Raw genomic sequence first — 15,992 nt, 5'->3', positions numbered from 1 at the left:
AGATTCTCGGCTTGCTTTTCACAGCATTCCCCTCTTCGGAAATAACTTTTGCTTTATTTCAACCACCAACCCCAAATCCAAAGTCCACTTCGAATATAGCAAGGGTTCCCGCACCTCCTGCACTGGCCTCTTTTTACATGCAGAACAGGTGGCTCAGAAAGATGTCTTTTCTGCCTTCCGGTGGGGGCCAGAGGGAATTCCCAGGCTTGGGAAGACAACTGGAGCAGAGGTGAGTCATTCAGACTTCCACAGGCACAACACTCACCCCCTCGCTGCAGCAGAGCAACCTTGTGTCTCCCCAAAGCAGGTGATTAATGGGGCGGGATGGGGGAATGAAGAGGGACCGTTTTAATGCCACTAAATATGCCAGGACCTTTCCAGCGGCGCACGGGATCATCACCCCCAGCCTGTAATGGAGCTGCATCTCCCTCTGCCCTCCCCCGTTCCTGAGCCGCGCCCAACACCGCGGGGCTTACTTGGAGACCCTCTGGGAGGACCAGGCAGCTCCATCCTTTCCCACAGAATCTGAAAATTAAAATTGTTCTTCCCTGCAGCTAGGGTAGCAAATGGTTATTTTAAGCCTGTTTGTAGGGAATGTAACCAACATTTAGAGTAACACTGGGAGAATAATTGGGGTTTTGAATATATAAAGATAACTTGAAACTCAACATAGTCATTATTTTGGTGGGAAAAAAAAGAATTGTCTAGCAAGTGAGTCATGTGCCGTGTCCTAGGTTCAGCCCGAGGTGCCTTCCTCCCTAAGTCTGCAGTCTCCTGCACGCAGCTCCGCAGCTGTGGGTGACTAAGAGCCTGCGGCAGTCCAGTAATAAAACACTCCAATTTCATTTATTTAATCATCTGTGTGCTTCACTTGGCAAATATTTATGGAGTGTCTGCTGCGAGCTCAGTGTGGGGCTCGGGGGCCTGGAATCAGAGCACAGGGAGGCTGAAATATCCAGCCCTCAGCTGCAGGGGCCCAGGAACAGAGATCACATCATGCATTCCGCATTCCGGCTCCAGCCAACCTCACGGTGCTTAACCCTCGCTGAGAGGGTTAAGAGAGATTGTCAGGTTGGGTTCTGGACCCTCTGCGCTCTCACCATTTATGTTATTGGTCTGTGGTCTCTGGCAGGTGAGGCTGACAATTCCAAGCATAAAAATAGTTTCACAGCCAGGCAGGGTGGCTCCCATTTGTAATCCCAGCGCTCGGGAGGCTGAGACAGGAGGATCGCACAGGTTGGAAACCAGTCTCAGCTACTTAGTGAGGCTCTCCGCAGCTTAGTGAGACTCTGTTTCCAAATAAAGTACAAAATAGGTCTGGGAGGGTCTCCCGGAGATAGAAAAGCCTCTGGGTTCCACCCTCAGGACCACTATATATATATTTTTTTTCTTTTCACTTGAAATGCATCATCATAGGTCCAGAAGACAGTGGACCTATTTGAAGAAAACTAGGAAGTGATAATAGTACAGATGTTGCCTTTAGACTTGGGAAATGGCTGCGGTGAGGATTCGTACTTCAGCAGTAATGAACTTGCGCGGTTGAAGGAACACATCACTCAGGTCCTGGTCACCAGGCGCAGCAGCGGACACACAGTAGGTATGCGTGCCTGGAGGCTTTCAGAAGGCGAGCCCTGGGTAGGAGGCTCAAAGGAGAGGCTGCTCCCTGTTGGGGGAGGGCTCACCAGAAGGGAGGCCGGGCTGGCAGCATCCTCCCCCACCACACTTCTCCTGACCCTCTTCCAAAACGGGCTTCCTCCTAGTAGGTGACCTATCCCGCCTGGGGTGGGGTCCCAGGACCACGTCTTCAGGGGAATGTGCCCACCTGGGAAAGGCAGGGATAGTGGAACCTGCCCCATGATGTATGCCCACGCGCACCAGGGACCGGATGATGGATAAGTAGTGACGGCCGTTTACTAGTGCTGGCGTCTGTTTGCTCCGGGAAGTTTTAAACTGAGTTATTTGTATTTGTGTTCCTCAGGGTCTGGAGCAACCGCAGCCCTTGTAAACAAATGGCTTGGTTAATCTTGGAGCCAGCATGGGCCCGCTGCCTTCTCAGGGCTGCAGAAGGAAACAGCACCTCAGGGTGCCTGCCTGGCCCTGCCTGAGGGAGGGTGGGGCGGCGCCGGGCTGGCCTGGGGACCTCCAAGCCTATCGCAGGGACTCCTGCCTCGACTTGCAGGGCCGCTTTTGAGAATCCCCTGTGTGTTTTGTGCGCTATTTCCGTAAGCCCATAACTCGTTCACTGCAGGGACTCTGGCTTCTGCAATTCCAAAGAGGTAATCCGAGTAAGGTATCCAAGCGTGGTTCCAAGGTAGTCCCTTGGAAAAAGGGGAGAAGGAAGGCCCCCCCCCCACCTTCTCGCACTTTCTCAAGCAAATACTTTCTGTTTACACCAACACTCCCTTTCCCAGACGCCGCCCCCTTTGGCCCAGCAGCTCAGCCTGTCTTTCCCACGGTCTGGCTGGAGACCCTTTCATTCACTGTCTAAGGGCACCCAGCAAGGTGCTTGCTGTCTGGCGCGAAGGCATCCAACAGCCTTGAACCATTGCTGTGATCTAAACACACCACCTTCTACACCTTCTTTGCACCCTCCTTCCTCCCCTGGTCTCTCAGTGTCCCCGCTCTTTAAAGCCCCAGGGTAGACCCTCCGGCATCCTGCCCTCTCCCCCTGCCTCCCAGGACCCTCGCCTCAGCTTCCACCTGCTCGACAAAGACCCCCGCACTCCTCTCACTAGGCAAGACCTCTCCAGGGCCACCCTCGAAGTCCAACATGGTGTCTGTACTGGGATGTCTCTAAGGAACTGGGGCACATTTGAGACAACCCATGATGTCACCCTCAAACTATCAGGTAGCGAGTTAGGCACAAGCAGGTGGGGTAGGTTGGGTGGACCTGAAGCAGAGATATCAGAAGGCTAGACTCATTGCTGGTAAGAGGAGCAGAGACAAGGCAGAGTCACTCTGGTAACACATGCAAGTGAGATAGTGACCTCCCCGATGCTTATGCATCAGGGGGCAAGGACTCTAGGCTGAGTAAAATGTGCTAGATGGAATTTTCCAGCATCTTCCAATCCCAGAAACAGACGGCTCCAGACCCTCTCTCTAGAGCACAACCTCTGTCCGGCGTGCCGTGCTTTTGTGACTCCAGAATGGTTCAATCCAGATGCTTTTCTCTGGAAAATAAGCCTCTCCCCTTCTCTTACCAGGGCCTTCCTCCTGTGGTCCCATCACTAGTGGGACCAGAGAAGCAAGACCTGTCATCTTCACACTGAGGAGGGGCTTCAGCAGGTAACACACCCAGTTCCCCGCAGAGTCCCGTCTCTGAGAGCCACCTGCCCTGCCCTCTGAGGACCAGACACAGCAGCTCCTGTTCCCGGCAGGCTTCATCAGTGTGCCTGAGCGCCACGGAGAGATGCAGCCCCTGCCACAGCGCCACCTCCACCCAGACAAGAGGAAGCCCCGACGGCCTTCTGGTCCTCCTCGCGGAGGTTCTCCTTGGACCTGCTGCCCGTGCAGGGTCAGGACAGAGCAGGACAGAGAAGCCTCTACTACGTAAAGCTCTGGTACTTACCCCAAAGCCCCCAGTCCCCCTTCCACCTGGGACCGGACACCCCTCCTGTGGAGTGGGCACCCCAAGCCATGACCAAAAGGAAACCACTTGCAGAGCGCAGGCTAAAGCCTGAGAGGCCACGGCGGGGTCGGACAGGGCTGCGGGCTGCACGAAGCCCAGCCCTTCAGCTCTCATTGGACCCTCCGGGTCATCGTAAAGGTGTATTTGTCATGGTAGGAGACAGAACAGGCTTCTTCACTTAATACTTAGCGTGGCAGGTGGACCCCAGTTCATATCATGCCCCGGTCCCTCCAGAGTCTCCGGCCACACCCGGCCCAGGCATGCTGGCCTTCCCATCTGGCCATGTCAGCCTCCCACTGCCCTGCATCCAGTCCAGTCCTTGCTGGGCACCCACCAGCTCTGAAGACAGATCTGCCCCGTTGTTTTTAAGATAGAAGTGGGCCTGGACTGTCTAGTTCCAGCCAGTGGTCTCTGCTCTTCTCCATGTCCCAGAGGCTCCTCCCCTCCAGTTCCTCCAGTAGGACCAGCAGAGCCTTTGCACACAAGTGTCCTGTCTGCGGGACAGTTTTCTCCTCCCTGCTCCCCCAAACCCCAGCTGGTGCCTGGCTTCCTCCAGCTCAGCCCTCAGCCATCTCAGGGACACAGCTCCCTTAGTAGAGAAGTCAAAGCATAGCAAGGCTCAGCCAAAAGAAATGCCCAGCAGTTTCATTTACTAGTTAGGGCCAAACAATTTTTAAAATACTTATGATAGGCTAGGGGTGTAGCTCAGTGGTAGAGCACTTGCCTAGCCTGCCTGAGGTCCTGGGTTCCATCCCCATCACTGAGTGTAAAGAAATAAAAGAAGGAGAAAGAAGAGGAGGAAAAATACTTATGGGAAAGTAGTATGTCAGTTCATTTTTTAAAAAAAATTATGCATTGGAGCCGGGCATAGTGGCACACTTATAATCCCAGTACTTGGGACGCTGAGACAGGAGGATCGATCGCAGGTTCGTGGCCAGCCTCGGCTACTTAGTGAGGCCCTGTCTCAAAATAAAGAGTAAAAAATAGGGATGGGGTATAGCCTGGAGGTAGAATGCCCCTGGATTCAATCCCTAGTTCCACACACACACACAAATTGAATATAGAACTGCCATATGATCCAGCTATTCTACTCTTAGATAATATAACCAAAAGAAATCAAAACAGATATTTGATGACGTTCACATAAGCCTTATTCACAATAGCAAAAGATGAGAACCACCCCACGTGTCCATTGATGGATGAGGGGCTGAACAAACTGAGGTCTATTCATACAGTGAGGTACTATTCAGTCACTAGAGGAAGGCAGTCCGCGGCACACCCCAGCACCGAGGGGCTTTGAGAACGCCGAGTAGGGGACAGAAGTCACATACGATGCATGCACGGCGCCATCTGCTTATAGGAGACCCAGAACAGGTAGGTTCAAGGGGACAGAGAGAAGGCTGGAGGCTGTTCCCAGGGCTGGTGGTAAGGAGTGTCCTTGGGGCTGATGGGAGTGATTGGAATTAGACAGTGGTGATGGTTGCATGTCATTGTGAATGCACTTGATGGATTGTATATTTCAAATGAGTGTGTTATGTAAATTTCACCTATATTTGTTCTTCCCTCCCTCCCTCCTTTCCTTCCTTTTTCTTTTTCCCTTCCTTTCTTCTGATTGAACCAAGGAGCATTCTACCTCTAAGCTATATCCCCAGCCCTCTTCTTATTTTTAATTTTGAAACAGAGCCTCACTAAGTTACTGAGGCTGGCCTTGGACCCATGATCCTTCTGTCTCAGCTTCCCAAGTACTGAGATTACAGGCATGCACCACCATGCCCAGCTCTTCTTCACTTCAATTAAAATATACATTCTTATGACTTAGTAGATGTAAAAATGATACACTCAAAGGGAAAATGCCACTGTCGGATGCTGACGGGATGGTTGTACATTTAAGGCGCTGGACAATCTCATAGACATAGGAATCACTGCACCCTGTCATGCTCAGTTCCTACCTCCATGCTGATTTTTTATCTAATACTTTTTATCAGAGCCATCTCCCAAAACTCAAATTTGCAAAGACCTGACTTCATGTAAAGGAATGTGGTATAATCTGGTGTTGAAAGTGTGAGTTCCCTGGAGCCGGCTGCTCACCTGGCTTCTGATTTCCCTGGTTCACTCCAAACTTCGAAATACCCTACTGCCCTCACCTGAGTCCTCTGTGCTGCCCCAGGACACCACGACAGCTAGTCCAGGAACTGTGACCGTAGCATGAGCCAAGTTCAATGAATGGTCAGGTTAATACTTAAATACATTTCCACACATTTGCCTAGTGTGTCTCCTCCTTTCATTTGTTGGTAATCACTCTTTTCTTCCAAACAATCTTGCAAATCCCAAGCCAATTACTTTCTGCAAACACCCACTTGTGGAAGGAATGTTCTAGCCCTGGGAAATGTCTCTGTTCTTTATAGAGGCAGAGGGAAGTCTAACATCCACTCCTGTTTGCACTGTGAGCCCATGCCATGAAAGCGACACCAGGATGTCCAATCCTGACACCTGACAGCACAAATCATGACCCAATCATGTGGCTCCAAAGACAGAAAAGAAGTGTGGGGCCAACCCCAAGCCCCAGCCCTGCAGCTGTCGCAGAGCTTGGCAGGAGAGGCGGACCCTGGAAACCTCTTCTCCACACTTCAGGCTGTGTTCCACTGTGTACCGGGAGGCTTAGGGTGCCGAGGAAGCAGAAACTCTAGCAATTTCAAAACCCGTTGTCATCGTGTTGGCTGGTGCCAGTGGAGAGAGGCGTGGTGGGTCTTTTCTGGCAGGAGATCTCTAGCATTGCTGGCGCTAAGGAGGTCCACCTGTGCAGAAAAGGAATCAGCTTCGGAGAGGGAGTAGAAACAGAGCACGGGAGCGAGCCCCGAGGGCTTGGAGAGCGTCCACTTTCCTCCTCACACCTACAGGTACGTCCTGGGAAGCCTGCGTGGGCCTTGAGCTTGTAGCCAAAACCAGATGAAGTTGTTCGCTCTCCACCATTGAGACCGGGCACTGGTGGTCTTAATAGCAAAACAATAGCTGGATCCATCTTATCTACACCTGGGGCCCAGAAACAGCCCAGCAGCAGCGCCTGCCCACAGCTGAACACTCAGTCAAGGAGGTCACCAGAAAGTGACAGTTGACTTCAAAGAGCAGGTCCATGCCGGGCACAGCGGCGCACACTGCAGTCTCAGCAGAGGATCGCCAAGTCTGAGGCTAGCCAGGGCAACTTACTGAGATCTCAGAAAAAGGAAAAGGAAGGAAGGAAGGGAGAAAAGAAAGAAGAAAGAGGTAAGGAAAGAGGAAAGAAAAGAAAGAAAGAAAGAAAGAAAGAAAGAAAGGGAATGAAGGAAGGACAGGAAAGAAAAGAAAAAGGTCTGGAGTTGTAGATCTGTGGTAGAATGCTGGCCTGCATGTTCAGGGCCCTGGATTCATTCCCCAGAACCACAAAAAAGAAAAGAAGAAAGAAAAGAAAAAGAGAGCGAGAAAGGCAGAGGAGGAAGAGGAGGAGGAGGAGGAGGAAGAGGAGGAGGAGGAGGAAGAGGAGGAGGAGGAGGAGGAGGAGAAGAAGAAGAAGAAGAAGAAGAAGAAGAAGAAGAAGAAGACGATGACGCTGATAATGACAATGCTGATGGCAAGCAGGTCCACGGAGCCAGAGAGCGCCTGGCAGCCATCAGTTGCTTTCCCTAGGTGTGCAGAGGAGGCTGGGCCTGCTCTGGTGGTCACTGGGAATGGCTGGTCCACCCTGCTCAAAGCTGGCCACTGGAGGGGCTATGACCTGCCACTGGGAGGAAGAAGAAAAAGCCTGCCCACGCCTATCCTGGTGTGGGGCTGTCCAGGGCAGCCTGGCCCAGGAACTCGTTCCTGGGCCCAGGGAGAGAGGGTGCTAACATGGGCACAGTGGTGATCCAGATGTCTCAGTCCTCGAAGGTTGGATAGATATTTGGCAAGGAACTTCTGAGACCCTGAGGGGCGTGGTGGGGGACCAGCTGTTGGAAGGGTCTCAGCAGTACAGCCAAAAGATAGTTCTGCAGAGATCAGAAAAGAGGAAAAGAGACAAGGGTGGTCAGTGGACAACCAAAAGGTCAGAGATGCCCTGAGTCCCTGCAAGGGGTTGGAAGGGTTTAGTTATGGGCTGAATGTGTCCCCCCCAAAAGACCACTGAAGTCCTAACCCTGGCACGCTAGACCAAGTTTGGAAATGGGTGAGGGTGATCAATTAAGATGAGGCTGTACTGGGGTCAGGTGGCCCTAAACTGATACAGCTGGCATCCTGGTAAAGGGAACGTTTAAACACAGACACACACACAGAAGACACAAGGAGAGACAGCCCAGGGGCATGGCCGGGGTGCTGTCTACAGCACTGCCAGGAGACCCCGGAGCTAGAGGAGGACGGAGGGCTCCCCACGGCTCCCAGGAAGCAAGCCCTTAACTCTGGACCTCTGGGACTGTGGAGGACATGCTTTGAGCCAGACAACTGTTGCAATCCCATGCAATCCCATCTCAGACACTTGTTGCTGAGACAGGAGGATTGCAAGTTTGAGGCCAGCCTGGGCATTCTAGTGAGACCCTATTAAAAAAAATTATAGAGCTGGTGTGTTGGCGCATGCTTGTAATCCCAGCATTTGGGGGGCTGAGACCGGAGGATCGCAGTTTGTGGATAGCCTCAGCTACTACTTAGCAAGGCCCTTTGCAACTCAGTGAAACCCTGTTTCAAAATAATTAAAAAATAGGGCTGGGAGTGTAGCTTGGAGGTAGAATGCCCCTGGGTTCCATCCCTAGTACTGCAGGAAAAAAATTATATATACATATACACATACACACACAGATCTAGCTGCCGATGTAGCTCAGAGGTAGAATCATAGGTTCAATCCCCAATACCGCACACACACTATTGATGTGTGTGTGTGTGTGTGTGTGTGTGTGTGTGTGTGTATTATTTTAAAAGAGGGAGGGCGCACTTCTACCTAATCTGCAGAGCTGAGATGAGGCAGACACAAAAAATGACACACCCACTTAGGTCAATATCTGTGCCACAATTACAAGGATCCATATTCTGTCCCAAAACAAGAGACACTAAGTGTCTGGGCTCACTAGAACTTCAAGGATGCCCTCAGCAGGTGGGGCAGGCTGTGGTCATCGAGGGCAGAGTGGATGGGCGACACGCAGTGCTGTTCAGGCGCGGCTCTAAGCTCAGGTGGGTTAAATATATATATATATATATATATATATATATATATATATATATATATATATATATATCGGTACTGGGGATGGAACCCAGGGGCACTCTACCTCTGAGTTACACCCCTAGCCTTATTTTTTATTTTGAAACAGGATCTCAGTGAGTTACAGAGGGCCTCACTAAGTAGCTGAGGCTGTCCACGAACCGTGATCCTCCGGTCTTAGCCTCCCAAGTGCTGGGATTGCAAGTGTGCGCCACCACGCCGAACTAAGAAAATAATCAAGAAGATAATGAAGCTGGGTGTGGTGGTGCACGCCTGTCATTACAGGACTTGGGAGGCTGAGACAGGATGGCAAGTTTGAGGCGACCCTCAGTGACTTACTGTTGGAGCTTCAGCAACTTAGTGAGACTCTAGTTTAAAAGAAAAAGGACAGATGTATAGCCGGGCGTGGTGGCGCACGCTTGTATCCCCACGCTTGGGAGGCTGAGACAGGAGGATCGCACAGGTTCGAAGCCAGCCTCAGCTGGTTTAAGAGACCCTGTTTCCAAATAAAATATAAAATAGGTCTGGGAGTGTAGCCCGGAAGGAGAAGGCCCCTGGGTTCCATCCCCAGTACCACCAAAAAAAAAAAAAAAGAAAGAAAAAAAGAAAAAAGAACAGATGTATAGCTCAGAGGTAGAATGCCTGTGGGTTCAACCTCTAGGAAGAAGGAGAAGAAGAAGAAGAAGAAGAAGAAGAAGAAGAAGAAGAAGAAGAAGAAGAAGAAGAGGAGGAGGAGGAGGAGGAGGAGGAGGAGGAGGAGGAGGAGGAGGAGGAGGAGGAGGAGGAGGAGGAGGAGGAATCAAAACACAAGAAAACCCCACTCCATTGTACATGATTTTGGGTGAGATTAAGTTTCAGATCAACAAACTGACTAAAGTAGGTGGCCCCCCAGATGGGGTGGGGCACCCCCAGTCAGTTAAGGCCTAGAAAGAGCAAAAGGCTGACCTCCCCCAGGTAAGAGAGAATCCTGCTGGGCATCGGATGAGGACCAGGGCTTTGCGGGTCTCAGGCCCATGGTCTTCACAAGAGTGACACGATGCTCCCTCTGGAGCGCGGGCTTTGGCACTCTGCGCACCTGCACATCAGTGCTGGGCTTCTGCAGCTGGGCCACACTGCAGATCGGGGGTCGCCTCAGTCCCCACAGTTGCCTGAGCCCGTGTTACATTCAAACGTCCATGACTCAGGACAGGTCAGCTCACGGTGATCTTACTTGAGAGTCGTGTGAAAACTTTACTCATTCGCTCTTGTTTCTTCACATCCTACCCAGGGTCGATGACTTGCAGGTGACTCTGGACACTGTCTTACGGACGGGCTTTGTGTTGGATGGTCCCACGCAGCAGCAGGCCAACGAAAGTGTTCTGCGCATGTGTGAGGCAGGCTGGGCAGGCCAGGGAGGTCAGGCGTATCAGATGCCGTGTGAACCTGCAGTGTTTCCAACCGACCATTAGCTGAACGGGAGAAAACCCCGCTGACAGTCAAGGAGCATGTCTGTGTGTGGTATATTGGCCCTGTTTCTCTGGAAAACCCTGATGAACAGGGATCTTGAGGCTTTCTTGTTTTGCCCCATTTTCTAGAAGCAGGCATCTTTCTGTTGGCAAGACCAGTAGACACACTTTTTTGTGTTTTAAACTTTCTTCCATTTCTATAAAGGCATTTTTTCTAAGACCACAGCCAGTGCAGCCCCATGCTGTTTTTCAGGGTCAGCCCAAGGAGCGGTGGGGAGAGGAGTCCCTGCTTGTCTGGGCAGGTCCTCTAACAGAAAGAAGCAGAGAATGGAGAAGCCGGGCGCTGTCTTTCCGAGGCTGAACTGGGCTGTATTATAAACGGTCTTAGAACGAGGTGTGGGCAGGGGCGAGGGAGATGGCTGTCCCTGGGCAGCGGGGGTGTGTGGAGGGTTCGCTTCCCCGGCCTCCTCCCTCCCAGCCCGCTCCTTGGTGGGTGCCAGAGGGAGCAAGGGAGGCTGGTGAGTCACCCCGGGACCCAGGCTCTGCCAGCAGGGTCTCTCCTATCAGCGTCCCAGATCAGACACCCACAGCCAAGACTTTTCTCCTTAAGCAGCCTATTTGGAAAAGAACACTCCTGGTTCTCTTTCTCACACACGCCCTGTGAAGCTTTGCCAAATTATCCAGGATCCTTCCCGGGCGGCGCCATCTGCCACCTGTGGGTTGTATGGGGAACTGCAGCCGTGGCAGCTTTCGGAGTCAGGACCTCTGGCCCCGGAAGCCAACTCAAGGGACCACCAGCAAACGCTCACGGGCCCTGGCTCTGGGGCGGCACTGCCTGGCTCCCGTCACGCCTGGTCTCTCAGTCTCTGCCTCGGTAAGACCCCAGGGGCCCGGGCTGCAGCGTGCTGGGGTGGCCAGGGCTGAGCTCCTGCCCTGCCTCCATCCTTCCCCGTGCGGTGACCTGGGCTATCTTGCCTCAGTTTCTCCTTCTGTAGAATGAGACAGGTGAAACCAAGACCGCCTACTGCAGAGGTTTGTGGAGATTAATAAACGAGCACAGATAAAGTCGAGTCCTATTGCAGAAATAGACTGTGGCACAGACTTGATGTGCGGCCCATCTCCGTTAAAATTCTACAGACCGTGTAAAAGTGAAGCCAAACGCCAGCCCCGGCCTCAATGGTGCCACGCGGTGTAACACGTGGGAGGAGGGGTGTCTCCACAGCACGCTGGCGTCCCCCCGGAGAGCACTGGTACCGAGCAGGAGCAAGCCACTCTGTGTCAGTGATGGCGCAGGGCAGAGGCCCCTCTGCCTGTTTTCCATCTAGCCAGACGCTATCGCCTATGTATGTATCTATCTCAGCCATAGCCATCCATCTAGCCACACCTACCGGCCACCGAACTGTCACCTGCGTATCCTCTGTCTCTACCATCTGCCTCTGCCCATCACCTATCTACTCATGTCTATCTATCTGTCATCTATCTCTCCATCCAGCTGTCTCTTTCTGTTTATATCTTAACAATAAATGGCAAAAGAAGACCTATGATACACTTATTTTTCTTTTGATATTGGTGATTGAACCCAAGGGCTTTCTACCTCTGAGCTACGTCTCCATCCCTATTTTATATTTTATTTTGAAACAGGGTCTTGCTAAGTCACCGAGGGTCTTGATATTTTGCTGAAACTAGCCCTGAACTTGTGACCTTGCTGTCTCAGCCTCCCTAGTACCAGGATTCCAGGCATGTGCCTCTGTGCCTGCCCCCATGGTACTTTCTAGAGCCCCTGTGGGGAGGCAGAGTGGAAGCCCCGCCTGCCCAGGTGCAGGCACTTCTTTGAAGGTACCTTGATCGATACATTTTACCTTGGAACCATGCAAATATGGTATAAAATGATAAAAGAAAATTACCTTTCAAGAGGCAATCTCTAAACATCAAAATAAGACAAATGAACCAAGTGTGTATCCACTTGGTGGCCTGAGAGAAAACTGGTTTGATTGATTTTGAAACATAAAAATTTGAATGTCACCCTCACTGGGAAATATACTAAGGGTAAAAAGAACTAGAAAAGAAGAGAAAAGAAAAGAAAAAGAAGAACAAAGGAAGGAAGGAAGGAAGGGAGGGACAGAGAGAGGGAGGGAGAGGAGGGGCAGACAATTCACACTGCGGTGATGACCTTACCACTCTGAGACTGCTGTCGTGTTGAATGTCCCTGTGATTTGCAGTTTTCTTTTCACCTGGGGCCCAGAAAATGGGAGATTTCACACACGAGACAACGGAAATGATGCCGCTCTAATTTGAAAGAGAAATGCCAGCACAGAACGATCATAACATCAGCAGACGCTGACACAGCTAACACACTCCACGTTAGGCTACATGCCCATCATAACACAATGCTCATCTGGGGGCCTCATTCTCTCTGTTCTTCTACTTAAAATAATGTTTACAACCATGAAACCCCTTTCCCACCAGAGCGGGCTGCAGAGGCGTTCCTGAGGTGGGGAAGCCACCGCTGTAGGAGTAAAGGTGGGACACGTGATTCATGGCTTACTTAGAGTTCCTCAAAACGCCCAGCCCCCTTCCCTCTGTCATTCAGCCATTTCAACCCATGAGCAGTGGTGAGATGACCCTGACTTTTAAATGTATTATTATTGATTTGAAAGGCCAATGAAATGTACACTTTTCCACAATATGCCATTTTATTTATTATTATTATTGTTGTTGTTGTTGTTGTTGTTATTGTTTTTTCGTGGTACTGGGGTTCCTGGAAGCCCTTCTACTTCCGGACTACACTCCCAGACCTATTTTATATTTTTTTATATTTGGAAACAGGGTCTTGTAAGCCAGCGACGCTGGCTTCGAACCTGTGCGATCCTCCTGTCTCCGCCTCCCAAGCGTGGGGATGACAAGCGTGCGCCACCACGCCCGGCTTCAATATGCCATTTTAAAGGGAACAAAGTGGCAGCCGCATAGGACCGACAAATCTTGAGATCCGTGGCCAGCAAGGTAGCAGGCTGCAGCCTTCCAGGGGTTTCACCAGAACAGGTCTCAGAGGTTCCCTTCACACATACCACACACACACTTCATACATCACACACGTCACATACACAAAATACACACAACACACACTACACACATCACACTGCAATGCAACACACACAGTGCACATGCTACACATACAACACATACTCTTCACACAACATCATACACACTACCTGCACAACACATACATATTACATAAAATACATGCTGTGTACACAGCACACAACAAAGCCTACATAATTCCCACACAACACGCCACATGTGCCACATAAACAACAAAACACGTAACAGCACATTTCACGCAACACTACACATACCACACAATATGTAATACATGCATAATACACAGGCGCACACACGCACGCACGCACACACACACCCATGCAGGAGCAAGGTTAATTCACGAGCTGAGCAGCCCCTTCGCAATGGGGCTTTGCCTCATGCAGCATACAGACCCTCAAGACACGTAGCATTTTTATTTGAAAAATAACCAAAGCACTTTGCTGATAAATAATGGCTAGGTATGATCATGCAAATAATCAAAAGGACTCTATTTGAGATAAAAAGGAAGAATAGAACATCTTGAAAGAAATAAAAAGTATGAAACAATAGTAGGTCCATTTGATAAATCCAACTATATAAAAAAAGTTCTTCAAAAATCAGAGATTCCCTGCTTTCTTAAGCCACTTGTGCCTGGGCTTGAGACCCGCCGATCAGAACGACGGTGGCCAGGTCCTGCCTGTCCTCACGAAGGGCGCCGGGCGGCCCAGGGGCTTCGCGACAGCCTGCGGCAGGTGCAGAGACGCAGATGAAAGGGGCCTTGATGAATGGAATCGTTAAGTTGTATTCAAACACACCCTGCTTTGTGCCTCCCCATCTCACTTATACCTCAGAGCTTACAGAGCACGGCATTATGTGAATGCTCACTTGTGACTTGTTGAAAGAAAAGTCAGTGTCTATCCTTGAGCACCTGGCTCAGATAGACTCGTCTAGTGAGAAGAGAGAAGAAGACTGGGCGCGGTGGGAGGCTGTCCTCCTATGAAACCTCATCTTCAGCTGGGCGCAGTGGGCACGCTTGTCATCCCAGCACCGGGGAGGCTGAGACGGGAGGGTCGCGGTTCGCGGACAGCCTCAGCTACTTAGCGAGGCCCTTTGCAACTCAGTGACATCCTGCTTCATAATAAAAAAAAATTAAAAATAGGGCTGGGGCTGAGGGTGCAGCTTGGAGGCAGAATTCCCCTGGGTTCCATCCCCAGTACCGCAGAAATAAATAAATAAATAAACAAATAAAACAAACAAACAAACTTCATCCTCAGGCGCCTCTCTCCTACAGTCTAATGTGCTTCTCTTTATGTTGTATGTGATTGTGCGCACCTATGCATCTGTATGGGTGTGTGTATGCATATGTATGCACATGCACAGGTTTACCATGTGCACATATGGGTGCATGCACATATGTGTGTAAATATGTGCCTTGCATGAGTGTGTGCACATGTTTTGGCTCATCTGTGCTTGTGTGTAAACATGCATGTATGCAAATACACATACACAGAAGGGTTTACCATGTGCACATATATGTAATGGATACATTGCATAAGTGTGTGTGTGTAAACACGTGTCCTATATGAGTGTGTGCGTGTGTGCATGTATATGTGAATGAACCTAAGAAGCTCCCCACTCATGCGGGCCAGCCTGAGGTCTGCACAACATTCTGGCAGGGCTCGTGGCTCCCCCAAAATCTCATCCTTTTCCCAGAACACGGCTGGCCCGACGCCTCCCCGACACCCCACCCACCACAACACCTGCATGTTCTGCATTGTGACATCCTGGGCCCCTCGGGGGCTCAAGCCCTGCCCATACCCACAGACCTTCAGGGAGAACTCCAGCAGAAGACGCAGCAGACGGAAGGGGGCACAGAAGAAACAGGGCAGGCAGAGATGAGCGCTTAGAACACCAGGTGGCCACGTGATCCTCAGAGGAACCGGGAGCTGCACCATGGGGGAAAGAGGAACACAGAACCAGGAAGAACTCTTGGAAATAAAACACAACAGCCCAAATTGAACATTAAGAAAAGACAAGAAGCCTGGCCTGGTGACACACACACTTGTAATCCTACCATTTGGGAGGCGGAGAATGGAGGATCGTGGTTTGCGGCCTGCCTTGGCTACTTAGTGAGGCCCTTTGCAACTCAGTGAGACCCTTTATAAAAATAAAGAATTTTTTTAAAAAAGGGCAGGGGTGTAGCTCAGAGGCAGAATGCCCCTGGGTTCCATCCCCATACCAGAAAAAGAAAAAAGAAAAGAAACGTAGAGACTGGGTGTGGTGGTACGTATCTAATCCTTGTGAGGCTGAGACAGGAGGATCGCAGGTTCAGAGCAACTTAGGGCGGCCCTCAGCCACTTAAACCCTGTTTCAAAGAAAAAATAAAGCCAGACATGTGGTGCACGCCTGTAATCCCAGTACTTGGGAGGCTGAGACAGGAAGATCAAAGGTTCGAAGGCACCCTCAGCAATACAGTGAGACTCTGAGAACCTAGTAAGACCCTGTTTTGAAACCAAAAATAAAAAGTACTGGGGTGTAGCTCAAAGGTGGCATGCCCCAGGTTCAAGTCTCAGTGCCATCAAAATAAACAAACACAAGGGTATAGCTCAGAGGTAGAACACCCCTAGGTTCAATTCCCGGTATC

Source organism: Muscardinus avellanarius (assembly GCF_963383645.1).
Source record: "Muscardinus avellanarius genome assembly, chromosome: 5".
Taxonomy (NCBI): Eukaryota; Metazoa; Chordata; class Mammalia; order Rodentia; family Gliridae; genus Muscardinus; species Muscardinus avellanarius.
The sequence above is the reverse complement of the archived record's forward strand: the minus strand, read 5'-3'. Positions refer to the sequence as shown.